The sequence below is a fragment of the Pantherophis guttatus genome, chromosome 5 (assembly GCF_059756535.1).
Source record: "Pantherophis guttatus breed Tessera chromosome 5, ASM5975653v1, whole genome shotgun sequence".
Lineage (NCBI taxonomy): Eukaryota > Metazoa > Chordata > Lepidosauria > Squamata > Colubridae > Pantherophis > Pantherophis guttatus.
The window spans coordinates 85,805,225-85,825,213 of record NC_142067.1 but is presented as its reverse complement, the minus strand read 5'-3'; the positions used below and the strand labels follow the sequence as shown (position 1 = coordinate 85,825,213).

Sequence of the window (19,989 nt, the reverse complement as noted above, 5' to 3'; positions counted from 1 at the left end):
ATTTATGCTCCCAACCAACAACAGGATTATTTTTATAAGATGTTACATACTAAAATATTGCAATGGGACTATAGATCTATTTTAATTATGGGAGACTGGAATGGAGTAATTGATTCTAAACTAGATAAAAAGAGCTTGGCAAAGTCTAGAATTAGACTACCACAGACTTTTTTTGATATGAAAGAAGATATGGAATTAAAAGATGTTTGGAGAATACATAATCCAAATGAATTGGACTACACTTTTTTTTCGGATAGACATAGATCTTTTTCTAGGATTGATTTTATCCTGTTGTCAAATGATCTACTTGTTAAGACAAAAAGAACAAAGATTTGTCCAAGAACTCTGACTGACCATAGCCCTGTATGGATAGAAATTGAGATGGATAAGGTTGAGAGACGTTCTTGGAGATTAAATGAGAACTTGTTTAGATATGAAAAAAATACAATAGAACTTAAAAAGCATTTGAAAGAATTTTTTGAAATAAATTTGAATAAAGGTACCCCAATTGAAATTGTTTGGGATGCAAGTAAAGCTTATATGAGAGGGGTACTCATCTACATGAATTCTAAACATAGACTGTTCCGACAAAAGAAAAGATTTGAGTTGGAAATGGAAATAAAGAATAAAGAACAGTTACTTATTAAAAACCCAACAGATGAAAGAATACGAAGTGCTATAAAACTTTTGAAAGACCAATTTCAAATGCTTATGGCGGAACAAGTTGCAACAAGTTTACAATACGCGAAGCATAATACATTTTGCAACGCTAACAAACCGGGCAGATGGTTGGCTTACACATTGAGGAAAAAACAAAGTATACGGACTATTGATAGTATTGATATTGGAGGGAAAGAAATCTTTCAACAAAAACTAATTAAAGAAGCTTTTGTGGATTATTATACTAAACTATATGCCAAAGAAGAGGTGCAGAATGGACTTATAGAAAAATATTTAAAGGATAAGAGAGTTACAAAAATTACTGATCAACAAAAGGAAAGAATGAATTATCCTATAACAGAGGAGGAGATAACAGCAGCAATTAAACAGCTAAAAACAGCCAAAGCTCCTGGCACGGATGGTTTGACCGCAGTGTATTACAAAACTTTACAAGCTGAAATGGTGGGACAACTTAGAGATTTATTTTGCAATATTCAACAAGGGGGCAAAATACCCCCATCTTGGACAACTGCTTATATATCTTTGATACCAAAAGAACAAGTTGGTCCTAAAAAACCAGAGAACTATAGACCAATATCTCTTTTGAACACAGACTATAAAATTTATGCGAAGGTATTAGCCAACAGGTTGATGCCAGTAATCCAAAAGGTGATTCATGCGGACCAAGCGGGATTTATTGAGGGCAGATATATGAAGGACAATGTAAGGCAAGTAATAGACTTATTGGAATATCTTGACAAGAATAAACAGATTTCTGCAGTGCTGGTTTTTTTGGATGCGGAGAAGGCCTTTGATAGAGTGGATTGGAATTTTCTACTAAAGACTTTAAAAAAGATGGGCTTTGGGGACCAATTTATACAGGCGATCTCAGCAATTTATCAAGAGCAAAAAGCACAGATTATTATTAATGGAAGTTTGACGACAGAGTTTAAAATTGAAAAAGGAACAAGACAGGGATGTCCGTTGTCCCCACTTTTATTTATTTTAACATTGGAAGTCTTGCTAAATACAATACGGGACTCAAAAATTTTGAAAGGCATAATGATAAGGCAAGAGGATTATAGAATAAAGGCATTTGCAGATGATCTGGTGGTTACCCTATCACAACCAATGGAATCAACAATCCTGATGAACGACATTATACAAGACTATGGTAGAGTTTCAGGTTTTAGAGTGAATTCAAAAAAGACTAAAATGATAGTCAAAAATATGACACAAGATCGTAAACATGAGCTTGAAAGGAGGGTAGGTTTTGAAATTGTACCTAAGGTAAAATATCTTGGAGTTCAGGTTGCAGAATCAAACATGAAATTGTTTCAAAATAACTATGAGGTGTTGTGGCGAGAGGTTCAGAAAGACATGGAGACTTGGAAAAAGCTGCAACTGTCTTTACTTGGAAGAATAGCAGCAGTTAAGATGAACATTTTGCCAAGATTTCTGTTTTTGTTTCAAATGATTCCGGTGCTTAAAAGTGATAAACAACTGAAAGTTTGGCAAACTGGACTTAATAAGTTTGTCTGGAACGACAAAAAGCCGAGAGTGAAATTGAAAATTATGCAAGATGTTCCAGAAAGAGGAGGCCTTAAACTTCCAAACCTACAGTTATATTATGATGCAGCAGCTTTAACTTTAACAAGTGATTGGTTTGGAAGTAAAAAGGCTGGAATATTGAATGCAGAAAGTTTTGATCTTGAATTTGGATGGCATGCTTACCTATTTTATGATGACAAAGTTGATAAAGTATTTAAAAGTCATATACTTAGAGACTCTTTGATGAGAGTTTGGAAGAAGCACCGACTCAAATGGGACTATAAAATACCGCTATGGCTGGATCTTGGTCATACCTTGTGGAATACAAATATAATGTCACTCGGGGGGGGTTTATACAAAGAGGTTCTTTTTACAGATGCGGGTAGATGGCAGCTGAAGACCTTGCAGACACTGTTGGACGAAGGGATTAATTTAACTTGGTTACAATATAATCAATTACAATTGAGATGGAAAGAGGACCAAAAAACTGGTATTATGTTGCATGAGGAAGAATTGGTTAGACATATAAGACAGAAAGGTCCAATGCATATTAAAAGGCTTTATAATGTTTTGCTAGAAAGGGATTCAGAAACGGAATTAGTTAAAGATTGTATGATTAAGTGGGCACAAAATTTTGAAGAACCAGTGATGTTGGAAACATGGGAAAAAATTTGGGTTCAGAATGTTAAATTTACACAGTCGCAGAATCTGAGGGAAAATTTTTATAAAATGTTTTATAGATGGCATTTAGATCCTAAAAAGCTGTCATGTATGTACCCTAATGTTCAGCCAAAATGTTGGAGATGCGAATGTTTGGATGCTACGTATTATCATGTTTGGTGGACCTGTAGGAAAGTTAAGGCTTTTTGGATAAAAATATGGTGGGTCATGCAGAATGTTTTGAAGAAAAAAATTCAATTTTCTCCACAATTGTTTTTATTGGGTATAGTTAAGGGTTTTACACGGGGTGAAATAAAATTAATATTGTATATGATAACAGCAGCAAGATTGTTGATAGGTAAATATTGGAAGAATGAAGCTTTGCCTACTATCGAGGAATGGACTTTGAAGATGGCCAGTTTTGCAGAGATGGCGAAGATTTCAGCATATTTAAAAGATTGTTCACAAGAGACTTATGAATGGGAATGGAAAAGGTGGATAGAATATGTTCAGAACAAATACCAAACTAGAAAGTACCAAATAGCTTTTATTTGAAAATAATGTATTAGAAATATCTTAATGTAAAGAGATAAAGAGGGAAAATAATATAGGGGGAGGGATGGGTTCAGGTATATATATCAGTATTATTAGTTATGAGTACATAATAGGGAAGTCTGGGGGGGAGGGTTAGGGAGGGTTAGGGAGGATGGGAAGTTTGGGGAGGGAGGTGGGGGGGTGAAAAAAGGGGTGAAAATGTAATTGTAAAACTTTTGCAATAAAAAAAAAAAAAAAGAGAAGACTTCACCAGAGTGAATACAGAGGGTTCACCACAAGATGTAAACCATTGGTGAGCCTCAAAAACAGGAAGGCCAGATTAGAGTTTGCCAAACAACATTTAACAAAGCCTTCACAGTTCTGGAACAAGATCCTATGGACAGATGAGACCAAGATCAACTTGTACCAGAGTGATGGGAAGAGAAGAGTATGGAGAAGGAAAGGAACTGCTCATGATCCTAAGCATACCAGCTCATCAGTGAAGCATGGTGGTGGTAGTGTCATGGCGTGGGCATGTATGGCTGCCAATGGAACTGGTTCTCTTGTATTTATTGATGATGTGACTGCTGACAAAAGCAGCAGGATGAATTCTGAAGTGTTTCGGGCAATATTATCTGCTCACATTCAGCCAAATGCTGCAGAACTCATTGGACAGCGCTTCACAGTGCAGATGGAAAATGACCCAAAGCATACTGCAAAAGCAACCAAAGAGTTTTTGAACAGACAGAAGTGGAATGTTATGCAATGGCCAAGTCAATCACCTGACCTGAATCCCATTGAGCATGCATTTCACTTGCTGAAGACAAAACTGAAGGGAAAATGCCCCAAGAACAAGCAGGAACTGAAGACAGTTGAGTAGAGGCCTGGCAGAGCATCACCAGGGATGAAACCCAGCATCTGGTGATGTCTATGCGTTCCAGACTTCAGGCTGTGATTGACTGCAAAGGATTTGCAACCAAGTATTAAGAAGGGAAAGTTTGATTTATGATTATTGTTCTGTCCCATTACTTTTGGTCCCTTAACAAGTGGGAGGCACATATGCAAACTGCTGTAAGTCCTACACCATTCACCTGAGTTGGATGTACATACCCTTAAATTAAAGCTGACAGTCTGCAGTTAAAGCATATTGTGTTTGTTTCATTCCAACTCCATTGTGGTGGTGTATAGAGCCAAAGATGTTAGAATTGTGTCGATGTCCCAATATTTCTGGACCTGACTGTATGTTGTTCCAAAGGATAGATGCTGAGTCAAAAGTGATGTCTTTGATTTCACTTGGTTTTTTATCTCTTCCCAGATAATCATGCTGGACTGTGCCTCAGTCAACTCGAAAAGACATGCACAGTCAGATTCTAACTTCTTAGAAAAAAAGATATGAAAGAGAGGATTATTTTTGCTTTTGTTTATGTAAGAAAGCCCAGCTAATGCTTTGCAGCAGGAAGTTAATCCTTTGAAACAAGATCTGATATTCATCCTAAAATAAGCAGAATCAGGAGCACATCATTTTCCTGCAGCATTAATATATTTAATAACTTCTGCATCAGAAAGTACAAGCATCCCAATGAATTTTTTTAACATTAAGTTATGACTCATTCCTTTGCAGTAAATTAATATTAGAGAACATTAATAACAGTAAATTAGTATTAGAGAGCAATTATTGAACAACAATAATAACAAACAAGTAATTCAAAACTAGTAAGGCTCTTCAGAAAGTAAGTCCCACCATTTTAGAACAGAATAGCACCAAAAAAAAAAATTAGATAAGCTATCAATTTCATTGAATTTTTTTTCAGATATATTATGTTTTTTGAATGTTTATTCTGGATGATTGTGGATGGATAATCCTGTCCAATGAGTCATCAGGAGAACAGATTTCCAGACTTCTAATCAAACATACAACTTTCCCTCCCTCCCCAATTTCTGTTGAAAAAGCATCTGAAAATAAGAATATAATATATGAGGGAACCACAGATATTGGTTGGATTCCCATGAACTTCCAATCTGTATTATTTTGGCTTAAAGGAATGTGTCAATCATTGTGGCTTATAAACCATTCTTTATTATGTTATGTGTAAACATGGAACATAGAATCAAAAAGCTACAAGAGACTTTACAGGTTTTTTAGTCCAACCCCTTGCTCAAAGCAGAAGACATTATACCATCTCAGTTAAATGGTTGTCTAATCTATTTTTAAAAATCTACAGTGATCACCCACAACTCTGGGAGGCAAGCTATAGTCATTATAACAAGTTTGACAAACCACTGTTAAAATAAACAATTTTATGTGATATATTCTAGCTTATCTTAGATGTATTTCGGTAGCTAGAACACAGTCTCCTTGTTTTCAATGGAGTATATTAATATTAGTTAAATTGCACAATTTTAGATTAGGGGTGCTTATTGTTTATATTTTAACAATATTCCTGCTAGTAAATTTATTTTTCTTCTGTCATGTTCAAATCCTGCTGCCATTTATTTCAGGGACTACCTCTCTTCAATGACATCTACCCATTTCCTCATATCTGGCAGAAGAAGCAAGCTACATGGTCCCATCAGCTAGGTAGTGTTATCCCCAGGAAACAGTCTTCTCCATCATAGGCCCCATGTTTTGGAACAACAATCACCAGAGATTGTTGGTCTTTCATAAGGTTTTGGTTTTGGGTATGAGACAGGGGTGGGTTCTACTTACCTTTACTACCAGTTCGCATGTGCAGATCTCCTATGATGACGTCCGGGTCAGTGTGCAGAGCCTCCTTCCGGTTGTACTGCTGGTTCTTGTGAACTGGTCCGAATCAGGGGCAACCCATCACTGGTATGAGGACTCAGGAATGTGAGAGAGCCAGTACAGTATCTGTGTGAAGTGCTTTTGGATATTACAATACCTCAGATAGGAATTATGTTATATGGTTTTTATATGGTATTTTAAATCTTTGAGGATTCTGGTATTTTTTATATTGTTTTTAATTGTTGTGAGCTACTCAGAATTATGTATTTGAGATGGGTTACTATAGGTAGTCCTTGACTTATGACCACAATTGAGGCCAAAATTTCTGTTGCTAAGTGTTAATTCACATTTGTTAAGTGAATTTTGCTTCATTTTACAACCTTCCTTCCCACAATTGTTAAGTGAACCACTGCAGTTGTTAAGTTAATCACATGATTGTCAAATGAATCTGGCTTCTCCATTGACCTTGATTGTAAGAAAGTCACAAAAGGGGATCACAAGACCCCTGACATTGCAACCGTCATAAATATGAGTCAGTTGCCAAGTATCCGAATTTTGATCACGTGACCATGGGGATCCTACAATGGTCTTAAGTGTGAAAAATGGTGATAAGTCACATTTTTCAATGCCATTGTAACTTTGAACTGTCACTAAATGAACTATTGTAAGTTGAGGACTACTTGTATATAAATTGAAATAAATAAATAAATAGAGTTTCCCTTCTTTCTGACAGATTTGACGTATATGTGTGTAAAGGGGAAGCTGATTTCTATATCCCTCTCATCTACTTATAAATACCTGAAATCATATTGTGAACACTATATGTTAGTTACTCAAATATAATTAAATAATAAAATTACTGACAATAAATGATAGCAAGAATAATAATACAGACATTATTACACTGTTGTGAATTTAGAAGATAGTTTTTAGATAGTTGATGGGAGAGGGAGAGGCAGAGAGAGAGATAGGTACTGTAGATAGCTGGATACATTCATATGAAACAATATTTTGCAATAGTCTTAAAGTGGGAAGTGATGCATTTTGTATTTGTTTTACTTTTTTATAGATAGTCTTCACTTACTGACTGCTTTTGGGACCAGCAATTCCATTGATAAATAATGTCGTCATTGAGTGAAACATTACATAACTGTGCCAAACCTATGACATTAGTTCCACTGTGGTAGTTAATTAAGTGAATCACTATGGTTCTTTAAGCACAACATCATGTGACCACAACTTGTACTTTCCTGCTGGCTTCTCTACTGACTTTGCCAAAAGCTAGCTGTGAAGTTTGCAGTGTGTGTTAGTTGCAAAATGCCCAAATAAGTATCATGTGACTGCAGCAACTGCAGTAGCCATAAATTCAAGGACCAGTTTAAAACATACTTTTTCAGCACATAACTTTGAACTGCTTCTCATTGAGGTAGTCCATAAGTGAGGACTACGTGTGTTGGATACTTTTATGGTAGTCATCCTACTTTTTCTTATGAAAAGTTCTTTACTACCAGTAGTTATCATCAGTGGCTTGTTTTTTTCTTAGAAGAAGCTGATAGTAGACCAGTATAGTAAGGTGACCAGACGTCCCGCTTTTGGCGGGACAGTCCCGCTTTTGAGCAATTTGTCCCGCGTCCCGCGGCATTTTAAAAAAGTCCCGATTTTTCATTCTGCCTCCTGAGTCCCCGCTGATGGCTAGAGGGAAAAAAAACTGTTTGAACTCTTGCCGCGGGGCTTCAAAGGGCCGACCTACAGCTGATCAGTGTTAAAAAAAAAAAACCTTGGTATATTTGCGGCGCAAGGCAGCCCTCGTTTCCTGCCGACTCGGAGCGGTAAACAGCGTCTGGTTCAGGGAGCAGCCGGATTTTGCTCTCCATTGCTCTCTCGGTCCCCTGCAAGCTCTCATCTCTCGAGAAGCCCAACCAAATTTTCCCGCGCCATTTCAGGGAGCGTTCCTCGAGAGACGAGAGCTTGCAGGGGGCCGAGAGAGCAATGGAGAGCAAAATCCGGCTGCTCCCCGAACCAGACGCTGTTTACCGCTCCGAGTCCCAAGCGACAGGAGAGGAGGGCTGCCTTGTGCTGCAAATATACCAAGGTGGAATCCTGATGCCGCCCTTACAGCGGAGAGAAGAAGCCGGATTTTGCTCTCCATTGCAGACACCAGATCGTAATGCACCACCTGCAAAAATGCGAAAATTTCCAAATGTAGCCCTGCCCTCTTACAGCTCTCCTGATGTTCAACTGTTGTCTCTCAAGGAGGATACTTGGCCAGCCTCATGCTTGATGTCTCCCACCTTGGCAGCTTTAAGACTTGTGGACTTCAACTCCCAGAATTCTCCACAATTCCCCAGAATGGGCTCGGCGGGAGTTGAAGTCCAAACATTGTAAAAGAGCCACAATTGCCCAGCCCTGGGCTAGGGTAGGCTGATGCCGCGCGGATGGGAGGAGGGGCGGGCGACCCAGCAATTAAGTTGTGGTTTGGAGGTATATATGGGGGAAATTATTTGGTTTATTATTATTGATAGATATAATTAATTGATTTGTAAGAAATTGGATTGCATGGAAATAATTGGAATATTCATGTTCATATTGATTAATATACAAAAAAGATAGTTATATAACTAATTGATTTATATTAAAATGTTGAATTTGTATTAAACAACTGTATTACATAATTACATAATTAACCAATGTGAGGATGGATATAAAAATAGATGACAATGGGAAGGGGTATAATATAGAATAATATAATATATCCTTTTGTGCATATGGACTACTCAGAGGGCTGAAAAAGTTATTTTTGACTGGTCCTCACACTTTTGACCAGTCCTCGAACTTACGACTGTCCTCACATTTTACATTTTTGCCCTATCTTGTCATCATGGTGAAGAGAAGCAGTTGTGAAATGAGTGACATGGTTGTTAAGAATGCTGCACAGGCATAAATATGAGGATGGTTATAAGTGTGAGGACCAGTCAAAAGTGCGAGGACCTGTCAGAAATGACTTTTTTCAGCCCTCTGGTTAGTCCTTTTGTGCATATGGACTATCGGAGGGCTGAAAAAGTTATTTTTGACTGGTCCTCGCACTTTTGACCAGTCCTCGAACTTACGACTGTCCTCAAATTTTACGTTTTTGCCCTATCTTGTCACCATGGTGAAGAGAAGCAGTTGTGAAATGAGTGACATGGTTGTTAAGAATGCTGCACGGGCATAAATGTGAGGATGGTCATAAGTGTGAGGACCAGTCAAAAGTGTGAGGACCTGTCAGAAATGACTTTTCAGCCCTCTGAGTAGTCCCTATACACATAGCCATGGCCACCCGGTCACATGACCAGCTAGCCACGCCCACCCAGTCACATGGCCTCCAAGCCATGCCCACACAATAAGCCACGCCCACAATGGTGTCCTTCTTACCAATGTTAAAATCTGTTCACCTTACCCTATACACATAGCCATGGCCACCGGGTCACATGACCAGCTAGCCACGCCCACCCAGTCACATGACCAGCTAGCCACGCCCACAAAATAAGCCACGCCCACAATGTCCCTCTTTACCAATGTTAAAATCTGGTCACCTTACAGTATAGAGACTGTCCTGAATGTTAGCAGGTAAAATTGACATTGATTACAAGTGAGAGTCTGATTGGAAGAGTCCCCACAACCCAGAAGAGAATTGAATAATAGTTTGAATAGTTAATTACAACTTACAAGGGCACGAAGGCTATTGGTTTAAGGCCACTTTTTTTTCATAGTTAACTGATCTTATTTTAAGCAGATTTTTTAGCTACTATTTAAGACTCCTGAAGAAACTGAAAGCAGTTTAACCTTTCCCTGAAACTTCTGAATGCTATAAACCAGGAGTCCTTAACTCCCAGTCTGTAGACCAGTACTGGTCTGCAGCCTGTTGGGAATTGGGCCACACAATTGGTGGGCAAGCGTGCAAAGTTTCATTTGTGCAAGCAGAGAGTATGCATGCAAAATCATCCCTTCTCCCCCACCACACTGCTGCTGCTGCCAGTCCACAGAGCCGCAAAGGTTGGTAACCAGTGCTATAAACATCCAGGTAATATGAAGTCTATGGTCATCTTATGCTACTCTACACTCTGTTCAAAAGGAAGAACGAAGACTACCGTCTAACAAGCCTTATTAATTGACCACATCATTTATTTTATTTATTACATTTTTATGCTTCCATCTCCCCTGTAAGGTGACTATACAGATTACAGATTATAAAATAAGTAGAAAAATAATTAAAATGTCTAAACATTACAACTACACATATTAAAAATTTAAAAACTATACTGAAACCAGAACTAAGAGATGGACAGGATGGGGATGACGTCTTCTTACACTGTCAACCACCTCCACCAGTGAGTGCTCCCCTTGGCGCTCCAGGCCAACTGGCAAAGCCAAGTTTTAATACCCTTCCAAAAGGTCAAAAGGGAGCACTTCTCACCTCTGATGATAGAATGTTTCACAGAGATGAGGCTGCAGCAGAAAAGGCTATTCTCCTTGAACCCATCTGTCGGAGTTCCTTAACAGATGGGATCCATAGCATGCCTCTTCCGCTGGTGTGAATGGAGCGGGCTAGTCCCATTGGGAAGAGATGGCTCCTAAAATACCCTGGACCCATGCCATCTGGGCTTTACAGGTAACAATCAATGCCTTGAATTGGATCTGGAAGCAACTTGGTAACCAATGCAGCTCATACAGAAGTGGTGTTATATGTGCAGCCTTAAGGGCTCTCAGGACTGTGTGCACCATTATATTCTGCACATACCTCAGTTTCTGTGGAATTTTTATTTTTTTCTTCTTTCATTTTGATTCTGAAAAAAATTTATAAAAATAATACTCAGATTATAAACACAGATTCCTCTATCGCTATTTTTCAATGGATATTAAACCAAACAAACCAATGTTGAAAATTAATTGGCACTGAGAATTTGATTGGATTCTAAACTATGAGATAATCATTTGCTACCTATTACACTATATGAATTCTGGAACAGAATAACTTTGACTATTTCCTTTTCTGCTCTAATACTTCTTTCATATTCTCCAAGAAGTTGAGGTATGTGAAGTGAAAACAGAGTAAGTAGAATGCAGGTGCCAGAAGGTTAAAAAAAAATGTGTCAACACTATAATATAAAACTTTTACTTGAAGATTTATACAGTGGCAATAAAAACATATGAAATTAGTAAAGGCCTTACCATAGGGATACTCCCTTGGAGAAAGGCATCCAAGCTTTATTTGAGAACCTTAAGAGAACAGCAATCTAACCATTGCTTTGGAGTTGGAAATGTAAGAAATGCCAAGTTATAGCTTGGTTTGTGGCTTTGCAAAAGTGTTTTCCTTACAATTTCTTTTTTAAATATTTAACTGCTTTATTAACTCTTCCAAATTTATACCACATTCCACACAATTAGGCATATATTTTACTGATTTTTTTAAAAACTGCAATCACTTTTGGTTACAGTCATATGATATATTAATGATACTCTGTTTCCCCCAAAATAAGACATCCCCTGATAATAAGCCCAATCGGGCTTTTGAGTGTATGGCAATAAGGCCAAGCGCTTATTTCAGGGTTCAAAGAAATATAAGACAGGGTCTTATTTTAGGAGAAAACACGGTATATTAATTCAGTCAGTAAATGACTAAGCAGAAATACTTCTTTGCAATAATCAATTAATGTTAAAGTAAAATAAAAATAGAGCAGAATATTATATGTATAAATCAGTTTTTATTAACTTTTTACTCAGTTTTATGCAATTTATACAATTATTGTATTCCTAGATTCTGTTGTATGTTGTGAGCCCTTCAGGTTTACTTAGTTCTAAGTTGCTGTCATTTGATCCCTGTTACGTTATTAAGTTTGAGGGGAAACTTAATAATTTGCAGTAGTTAAAAATACAGCTCTTAAAATCTGAAGCATATTTTTTCCTGCAAAAGTCACAAGACAATTTCAATGTCTATAGCATAACAGGATTATCATCAATTATGATTAAAATCTAGCACTTTTGGTAAATATTATTAAATATATATTTGTAATTTAATATTAAAGATAAAAAAATATTTTTTCAGATCAGATTTACCATGCAGTAGCATGTAGCACAAGAAACCTCTATAAAGTTTCTCATTTAACAAACAGTTGCTTACCCACTGATGTATTTTCAATGAGTTCTCAGGAAATATCTGATCCAGTACTTTACTATTCATTGGTTTTGTCCCAATAGGATAATAGGAGTCCATTCCCCTGTCCCCGCTTATCCATTGATATTGAACAGATACATGAGCTTTCTGGTTCATCCTCTGAATTCCACTCCATTTTAACAAACTATCTTCAAGAAAAACCATTTAAACTTGATAGCAAGAACATTCATTCTTTTTAAGACCAGGCAATTTAGTTTAATGGGAAAGTTATGGACATACTTAAACTCCTCTTGTTGCAATTGGTGGAATTTAATATGTTTGACTTTGGCTGGATGGTATTCAGTGCTCCTTTTACAATTTGCATCTGAAACTGCATTCAAAGGGCTATGTAGTCATATTCATTACACAGACTGTTCACAGGTGAAATACTGGAAGAGCATGGAAACATCAGATTACTTTAAAGACAATTTCTTTGATTGAACATAGCATATATATATCATAAAAATACAAGAGAATGTGTGATTATGTGACAGTAAAATAGATTTTCTCTAAGCGAAATATAATATGATATGTGAATTGAACCACTGTGGTTTGTAAACTAGGTGTTATGATTATACTGGGTATAAATCTGCTTAATGCACTTTATTATGATAATAATAATAATAAGAGAGTCAAGTTATGGTATGGTGATTGGCTAATGTGCTGGCCCAGATACCAGGAGTCTGTGAGTTCTAGTCCCGCCTTAGACACAAAACCCAACTGAGTGACTTTGAGCCAGTTGCTCTCTCTCAGCCCAATCCACCTCACAGGGTTATTGTTGTATGGAAAATAGGAAGAGAAAGGAGTATTATATATGTTTGCCACTTTGAGTGACTTATAAAGCAACAAAGGTGGGGTCTCCAAAGACCTACGCAAGGGTCCTCTTTGTAGACTTTAGTTCAGCATTCAATACCATCATACCGGACATTTTTCTAACTAAACTAAATCAGCTACAGGTACCTGAACACACTTGTAAGTGAATCACAAGCTTCCTAACAGACAGGAAGCAGCAAGTGAAGCTAAGCAAAATCACATCAGATACCTGTTCAATTAGCACAGGGCCCCCCAAGGATGCGTGCTTTCTCCACTTCTCTCTATATACCAATGACTGTATCTCAAATGATCCATCTGTTAAACTACTGAAGTTTCCAGATGATACAACATTGATTGGTCTCATTCGAGACAACAATGAATCCGCATACAGACGGGAGGTTGAACAACTAGCCTTGTGGTGCAACCGGAACAATCTGGAACTGAACACACTCAAAACTGTAGAAATGGTGGTAGATTTTAGGAGAAACTCTCCCATTCTACCACCTCTTACAATACTAGACAACACAGTATCAACAATAGAGACCTTCAAATTTCCAGGTTCTATCATATCTCAAGACCTAAAAAGGACACTTAACATCAAAAACGTAATCAAAAAAGCACAACAAAGAATGTTCTTTCTGCGCCAACTCAGAAAGCTCAAACTGCCCAAGGAGCTGCTGATACAGTTCTACAGAGGAACTATTGAGTCTGTCATCTGCACCTCTATAACTGTCTGGTTTGGTTCTGCAACCCAACAAGACAGACACAGAATTAGAACTGCAGAAAAAACAATTGCTACCAACCTGCCTTCCATTAAGGACCTGTATACTGCATGAGTCAAAAAGAAGGCTGTGAAAATATTTACAGACCCCTCGCATCCTGGACATAAACTGTTTCAACTCCTACCCTCAAAACGACGTTATAGAGCCCTGTACACCAAGACAACCAGATACAAGAACAGTTTTTTCCCAAACACCATCACTCTGCTAAACAAATAATTCCCTCAAACTGTCAAACTATTCACTAAGGACGCATTACTATTGCTATTGGTCTTCTCATAGTTCCTGTCACCATCTCCTCCCACTTGTGACTGCATGACTGTAACTTTGTCGCTTATATCCTTGCGATTTATATTGATATTGTTTCCTAGTATGATTTGATTGCTTATTGTACCATATGACTGTCATTGGATGTTGTGCCTTGTGATTCTTGACGAGTGTATCTTGTCTTTTTATGTACACTGAGAGCATATGCTCCAAAGACAAATTCCTTGTGTGTCCAATCACACTTTGCCAATAAAGAATTCTACTCTATTCTATTCTAAAAATCAAATAGATAAGAGCAGGGCTGTCAAACTCCCGGCCCATGAGCTGGATGGGTCACACGCTGGCTACCCCCACACATGGTTTAGCGAAGGGGAAAAAAGTTCCAATATGTCACCTGATGCCACCGTGACGATGTAAGTTTGACATGCCTGCCATAAGAGAATCCAATGTTGGAAAATACAAATGACTTGAACAAAGATGATATAAAAGCCACTACCAAGGTATAACTTGGTAAGTATATAAAAGATATAAGTGTAATTAGATCAGAAATTAAATTAATTTTAAAAGATCACTGAAAAAATAAAACAGTTTTCAATCTTTGAACTATAATAATTATCTAATCAACTTTAAGGTATATTTGAACAACCCAAAACATATTTTACCAGCATAAGGCAGTAAAGACTGTTACTTGTTAAACAGCATTAGTCAAACACAGCAAATCATAGAAGTTAGGTTAAGGATTGTAATTTCATTTTTTAAAAAAGATAAATTAATATACATATTTGCAACATTCAAGAGACCACAATTTTTTTCAAGTAGTTTACTGTGGGTGGAGGGATAGAGTTCTACCAGCAAGATTTGCAGCTGAGAATTATGTCAAACACCATATGTTCACTTTATTCAGTGAATTATTTATTGGATCTCTTTTTCTGCTATAGCTACCTTGTAAAATATATATCTTCTGGGTTTTGTTTTTCCCTACTGCGAATATCATTTCCATTGTCATTTCAGACAGATGGCAATATCCTAAAGTCAATGGGCCATGAAACAGTAGAATTCCATGAAGACTCATTTTTCAAAATAGTCAATCTCAATGATGTTTAAATTACATTAAGAAATGAGGAAGGATAGTAGGGGAAGTTTTCTGCTTAAGAAACTGATACAGAATTGCATAGGAAGCAGGAGCACACAAAACCCTCAAAGCCGTGGCACTGTAGGTTTTTTTTCATGGAAACTTTTTCATATTGACAGCATTCCCAAGGAATCCTGGAACACATTTCAAAGACTGGGATACTGCTAGGGGCATCCAGACAAGTTCATCACTTTCATCAGAATGATGAAAGCGGATTTTGCACTACAAAATCCACTCCTTGGGGTATGTGGGAAACATCAGGTCACATATAGAATACAGGCAGAGATTGCATCATGGCATTGCTGATGTTAATCGATTCCCTCATCCCTTTCTTGCAGACACTACTGACTATTCTACAAAATTCTCTAAAGACTTCTTGATGCAAATTTACTACATTTAAAGAATACACCAATGCTGAGATGTATTGCACCCGGTTGAAGTTAAATGTGTGAGCGCCAAGTACAGGTAGTCCTCTACTGACAATAGTTCATTTAGTGACTGTTCAAAGTTACAACAGCACTGAAAAAAGTGACTTTTGATGATTTTTCACAATTACAACCTTTGCAGAATCCCCATAATGTGATCAAAATTCAGATGCTTGGCAACTGGTTCATAATTATGACCATTGCTGTGTTGCAAGGTCATGTGATCACTTTTGCAATCTTTTGACAAGCAAAGTCAATGGGGAAGTCAGATTCACTTAACAACCAAGTTACTAATTTATCAATTGCAGTGATTCACTTAACAACTGTGGCAAGAAAGATTGTAAAATGGGACAAAATTCACTTAATAAATGTCTCAACAACAGAAATTTGGGGCTCAACTGTGGTCATAAATTGAGGACTACCTCTATGCCAACATTCAGCTACACTTAAGGAAATTTAATTATGATGCAGAAATGTTAGAGACCACTGCTCATCTTGACTGATGCCTCTTGTTCTTAAACAAAGTTCCATGCAATTCTGAATTGGAAAACTATCTAAGAGTAAGTCACTTCAATGAAACAATGTGGTGGGACAGCTGGTTTCCAGTCAATTGTGCTCTCTTCTGGGATATACAGTAGTAATGTATGTTTCTCACATAGAAGGTTTAAATCCCCTTGTGATAACCTCATGCTCATTTTCAGTCCCACCCTATAAGAAGATTTTCCTTACAAAAATATTATTTGCATTTTTTAAAGACTCTGTACTCGGTTTCTTCAAGCTTATACTTAGTTTATTTTTGTCATTTTGATTATATAACAATAGATTGTCTAAGAAATTTGGAAGCAGCTAAAATTAAATATAAAACGTTACCAAATAATTGAAGAAATAATAATAACTTATTATTTCTTCAATTAATTGGTAACATTTCATATTTAATCAGTCAAAGGTGTATATGAAAATACAGGTACTCCTCGACTTACAGCAGTTTATTTAGTGACAGTTCAAAGTTACAATGACACTGAAAAAAGTGACTTATGACCGTTTTTCACACTTACAACCATTGCAGCATCCCCATGGTCACATGATCAAAATTCAGATGCTTAATAACTGATTCATATTTATGATGGTTGCAGTGTCCCGGGGTTATGTGATCACCTTTTGTGAGCTTCTGATGTCAAGTTAATGGGAAATCCAGATTTACTTGACAACCATTTTATTAACTTAACAAATGAAATGATTCACTTAACAAATGTGGCAAGAAAAGGTCCTTTTGAGGTAGGTAAAATGAGGACCCAGTTTGTGGGGGCAATAAGCTGACTTTGAATTAAAAAAAAGAACACCGCTTTGGGGTGGGGGAAAGCCCTACTAAGCAGGTATATACAAAAGTATGAAGGCTATTGCTTAACGCATTGTAAGTCACCCTGAGTCTCTGGAAAAGGGCGGCATATAAATTGAACCAATAAATAAATAAATAAAAGTAATATAATAGGGCAAAATTCACTTAACAAATGTTTTACTTAGCAGTATAAATTTTGGGCTCAATTGTGGTTGTAACTTGAGGGCTACCTGCTGCTAGAAATATAATGGGAGTATAATCTTGAAATTGTAGTGTTAATTTTAAAGTATTAAAAGAGAATATTTTTTTCAGTAAACCAAGAAATTCAATCATTATCTACCATATTAAATATTAGAAACCTATTTAAAATAGAATAGTTTTAAGTGGGCCTATGATTCTTAAATGAAGTCATGAAAATTCTTTGACTGATTTTTTTTTATTATTTTACTTTTTATATTTTCATATTTATTAATTTAATTTGCATTACACTAATGATGCTTTAGTGGTATGATTCAGAGGTGGGTTTCAGCAGGTTCTGACCAGTTCTGGAGAACTGGTAGTGGAAAATCTGAGTAGTTTGGAGACTGATAGTAAAAATTCTGACTGGCCCCACCCCCATCTATTCTCTGCCTCCCAAGTCCTAGCTGATTGGGAGGGAATGGAGATTTTACAGTATCCTTCCCCTGCCACGCCCACCAAGCCACGCCCACTGAACCGGTAGTAAAAAAATTTGAAACCCACGACTGGTATGATTGTAATTAATCAGAATTTCTCAATTGGAGCAAATTAAAAAAACAGATGAATGAATGGTTAGCTGAAATGTGTATAACTGAAACGTGCGTTCTTTCATTTTCAATATTGTATAGTTCACTGAGGTATATACTTTAAAAAAATTAACTGTAACCTCACTGATTTATTTTTAATTATACATGCTTTATCATTCATTCATTTTATTTTGTCCATTTTTTAATTTTAAAAGCATCCCAAAGATTAATTTAAAAAATAAATAAATAAATAAATAAATAAACTACAATTAAGTTGTATAGAAGATTAGTATTAAAAGAATCTGGAAATACTTTCTTGTTGCCTCCTTGCTACTCAAATGTTAAATCTTCTCAAGCATAAAACTGAAGAATCCTTAAGAGTCTTGTCACCTAGACCTAATCCTGGCACACACCTGCTCTGGCAAACTCTTTTTCTGCCTTGATTCCGTGCTGCTTTCATCTCATTCTCAACCCATATGTGAGTCAGAATTAAATAATTCTTTGTTATACTAGTGCTAAAGTAATATTTTCTTGCTTATTCTGTCCAAAGGCAGCCTTGAAATGTACAAAACCTGCTAACTATGGTCTTCCTTTACCTTAGAATGAAGTCAGCTGCCAGGCCATAACTAGAAAGCACAGGTAATAGTAACAAGATTGGGAAACAGGCAGTATAATTTTCTGACAACTCAAAGATGAGTAGAAAACACTTCAATATAGCATTAGGGAAAGGACCTTAGGAAAAACACAATTACAATGGATGAAGGTAATAAAGAGCTTATCCTTAAAGTCCTCTAGCCACAGCATAAAGGTTGTCCTAGTAACCATTGTTTATGACTTGTTCTCATGACATTGCCTTCACCTCATTCTTAGCCCATAGCTGAAGTAATTTGAGATCTTTTCCTGTTATAGTGTCCAAATTTGCTTGTCACAGCTTTTGTCATGGATGCAAAGTAGGAATAAAACATGTTTTTTTAATGATATGATAGTGATTGGGGGTTGGAATCTGTCTAGCTCCAACTCCAGTCAGCTGTGGGCAAAATTCCAGAGAGTTGACTTGAAAGAGAGCTGACGGTATTGCTGGTTCTAACATACCAGTAAGGCCATTACAGACTATTTGTAACTAATAAGAAATTTCATGTGGCCAATTTTTAATTGTTTTTATTAATTTGATGCAGTGGCTACCCAATTGCATCTATTTCATAGGCCATTTCCTAATGCTTCTAGTCATGATTATTCAATGTAGCAGCACCATTCCCTTGCAAGAATTCAGATCACTTGTTATTGATGCTCCATTCCCACTTGGGTGTTCTCTCCCAGACATGAACTTGCAGGGAGAACCCAATGCTCTTCACAATACCTCCTCTGGACCTGTCATCCACCAGTCACACTATTTCTCAACATGGTGTGGTGTGTTTTTGAAACAGCAAAAGAGCACATTCTGTGCCTGCTGTAAGTAGGGCAACTTGGTATGTGACTAAATCTACCATTCAATGAACTCTACCCCAGCATACAGTATGTCAAGGAAAGCAATTGATGAATACAGATTAGGGCCTTATTGACCAAGTTACCACTGAGTACTTTTGATTTCCCAGAATTTGATACAAGAGTCTGCTTTTCTGCTTACAGTGAGAAGGGAAACAAGCCAAGGAAATCCACTCAATTTTCTTGGCTTGTCCTGCAGTAAAACTGTAAGGGCAACATTATACTTTCCTCTCATTACGACGATAGAATAGGACTCGGCTATTTATTCTGGCATACTATTTTGTTGTTTCAGTAACTGCTGTATTGTACTTTAACATGGCTATCTGGCTATGCCTGAAGTGGCGCAGCAGACTAATGCTACTGTTAAAGGTAGTATTTAGCTTCCAGCTGTCTGCAATTACTGTGAGTTCAATTCTCACCAGGCTCAAGGTTGACTCAACCTTCCATCCTTTCTAAGGTAGGTAAAATGAGGACCCGGTTTGTGGGGCAATAAGCTGACTTTGTATAAAATATACAAAGTATGAAGGCTATTGCTTAACGCCTTGTAAGCCGCCCTGAGTCTCCGGAGAAGGGCGGCATGTAAATCAAAATTTAAAAAAAGTATCAATTTATTTTTTAATAATACGAGTGAATAAGCCATTTAATTACAGCTA

General features: G+C 37.0%; 1 long non-coding RNA gene across 2 annotated transcripts in view; it reads right to left on the bottom strand.

Annotated features, from left to right (window-relative positions):
- The window catches only part of LOC117676160 (uncharacterized), a 49,235-nt gene extending 30,611 nt beyond the window's left edge, over positions 1 to 18,624 (bottom strand). For both annotated transcript variants that reach the window (XR_009621095.1, XR_004594361.2), the window contains exons 1-3: positions 18,451 to 18,624; positions 12,579 to 12,727; positions 10,926 to 10,971 (exon numbers count right to left, since the gene is read on the bottom strand). This is a non-coding gene — a long non-coding RNA (uncharacterized LOC117676160). The remainder of the gene's footprint in view (positions 1 to 10,925; positions 10,972 to 12,578; positions 12,728 to 18,450) is intronic.
- Positions 18,625 to 19,989: the final 1,365 nt, after the last annotated feature.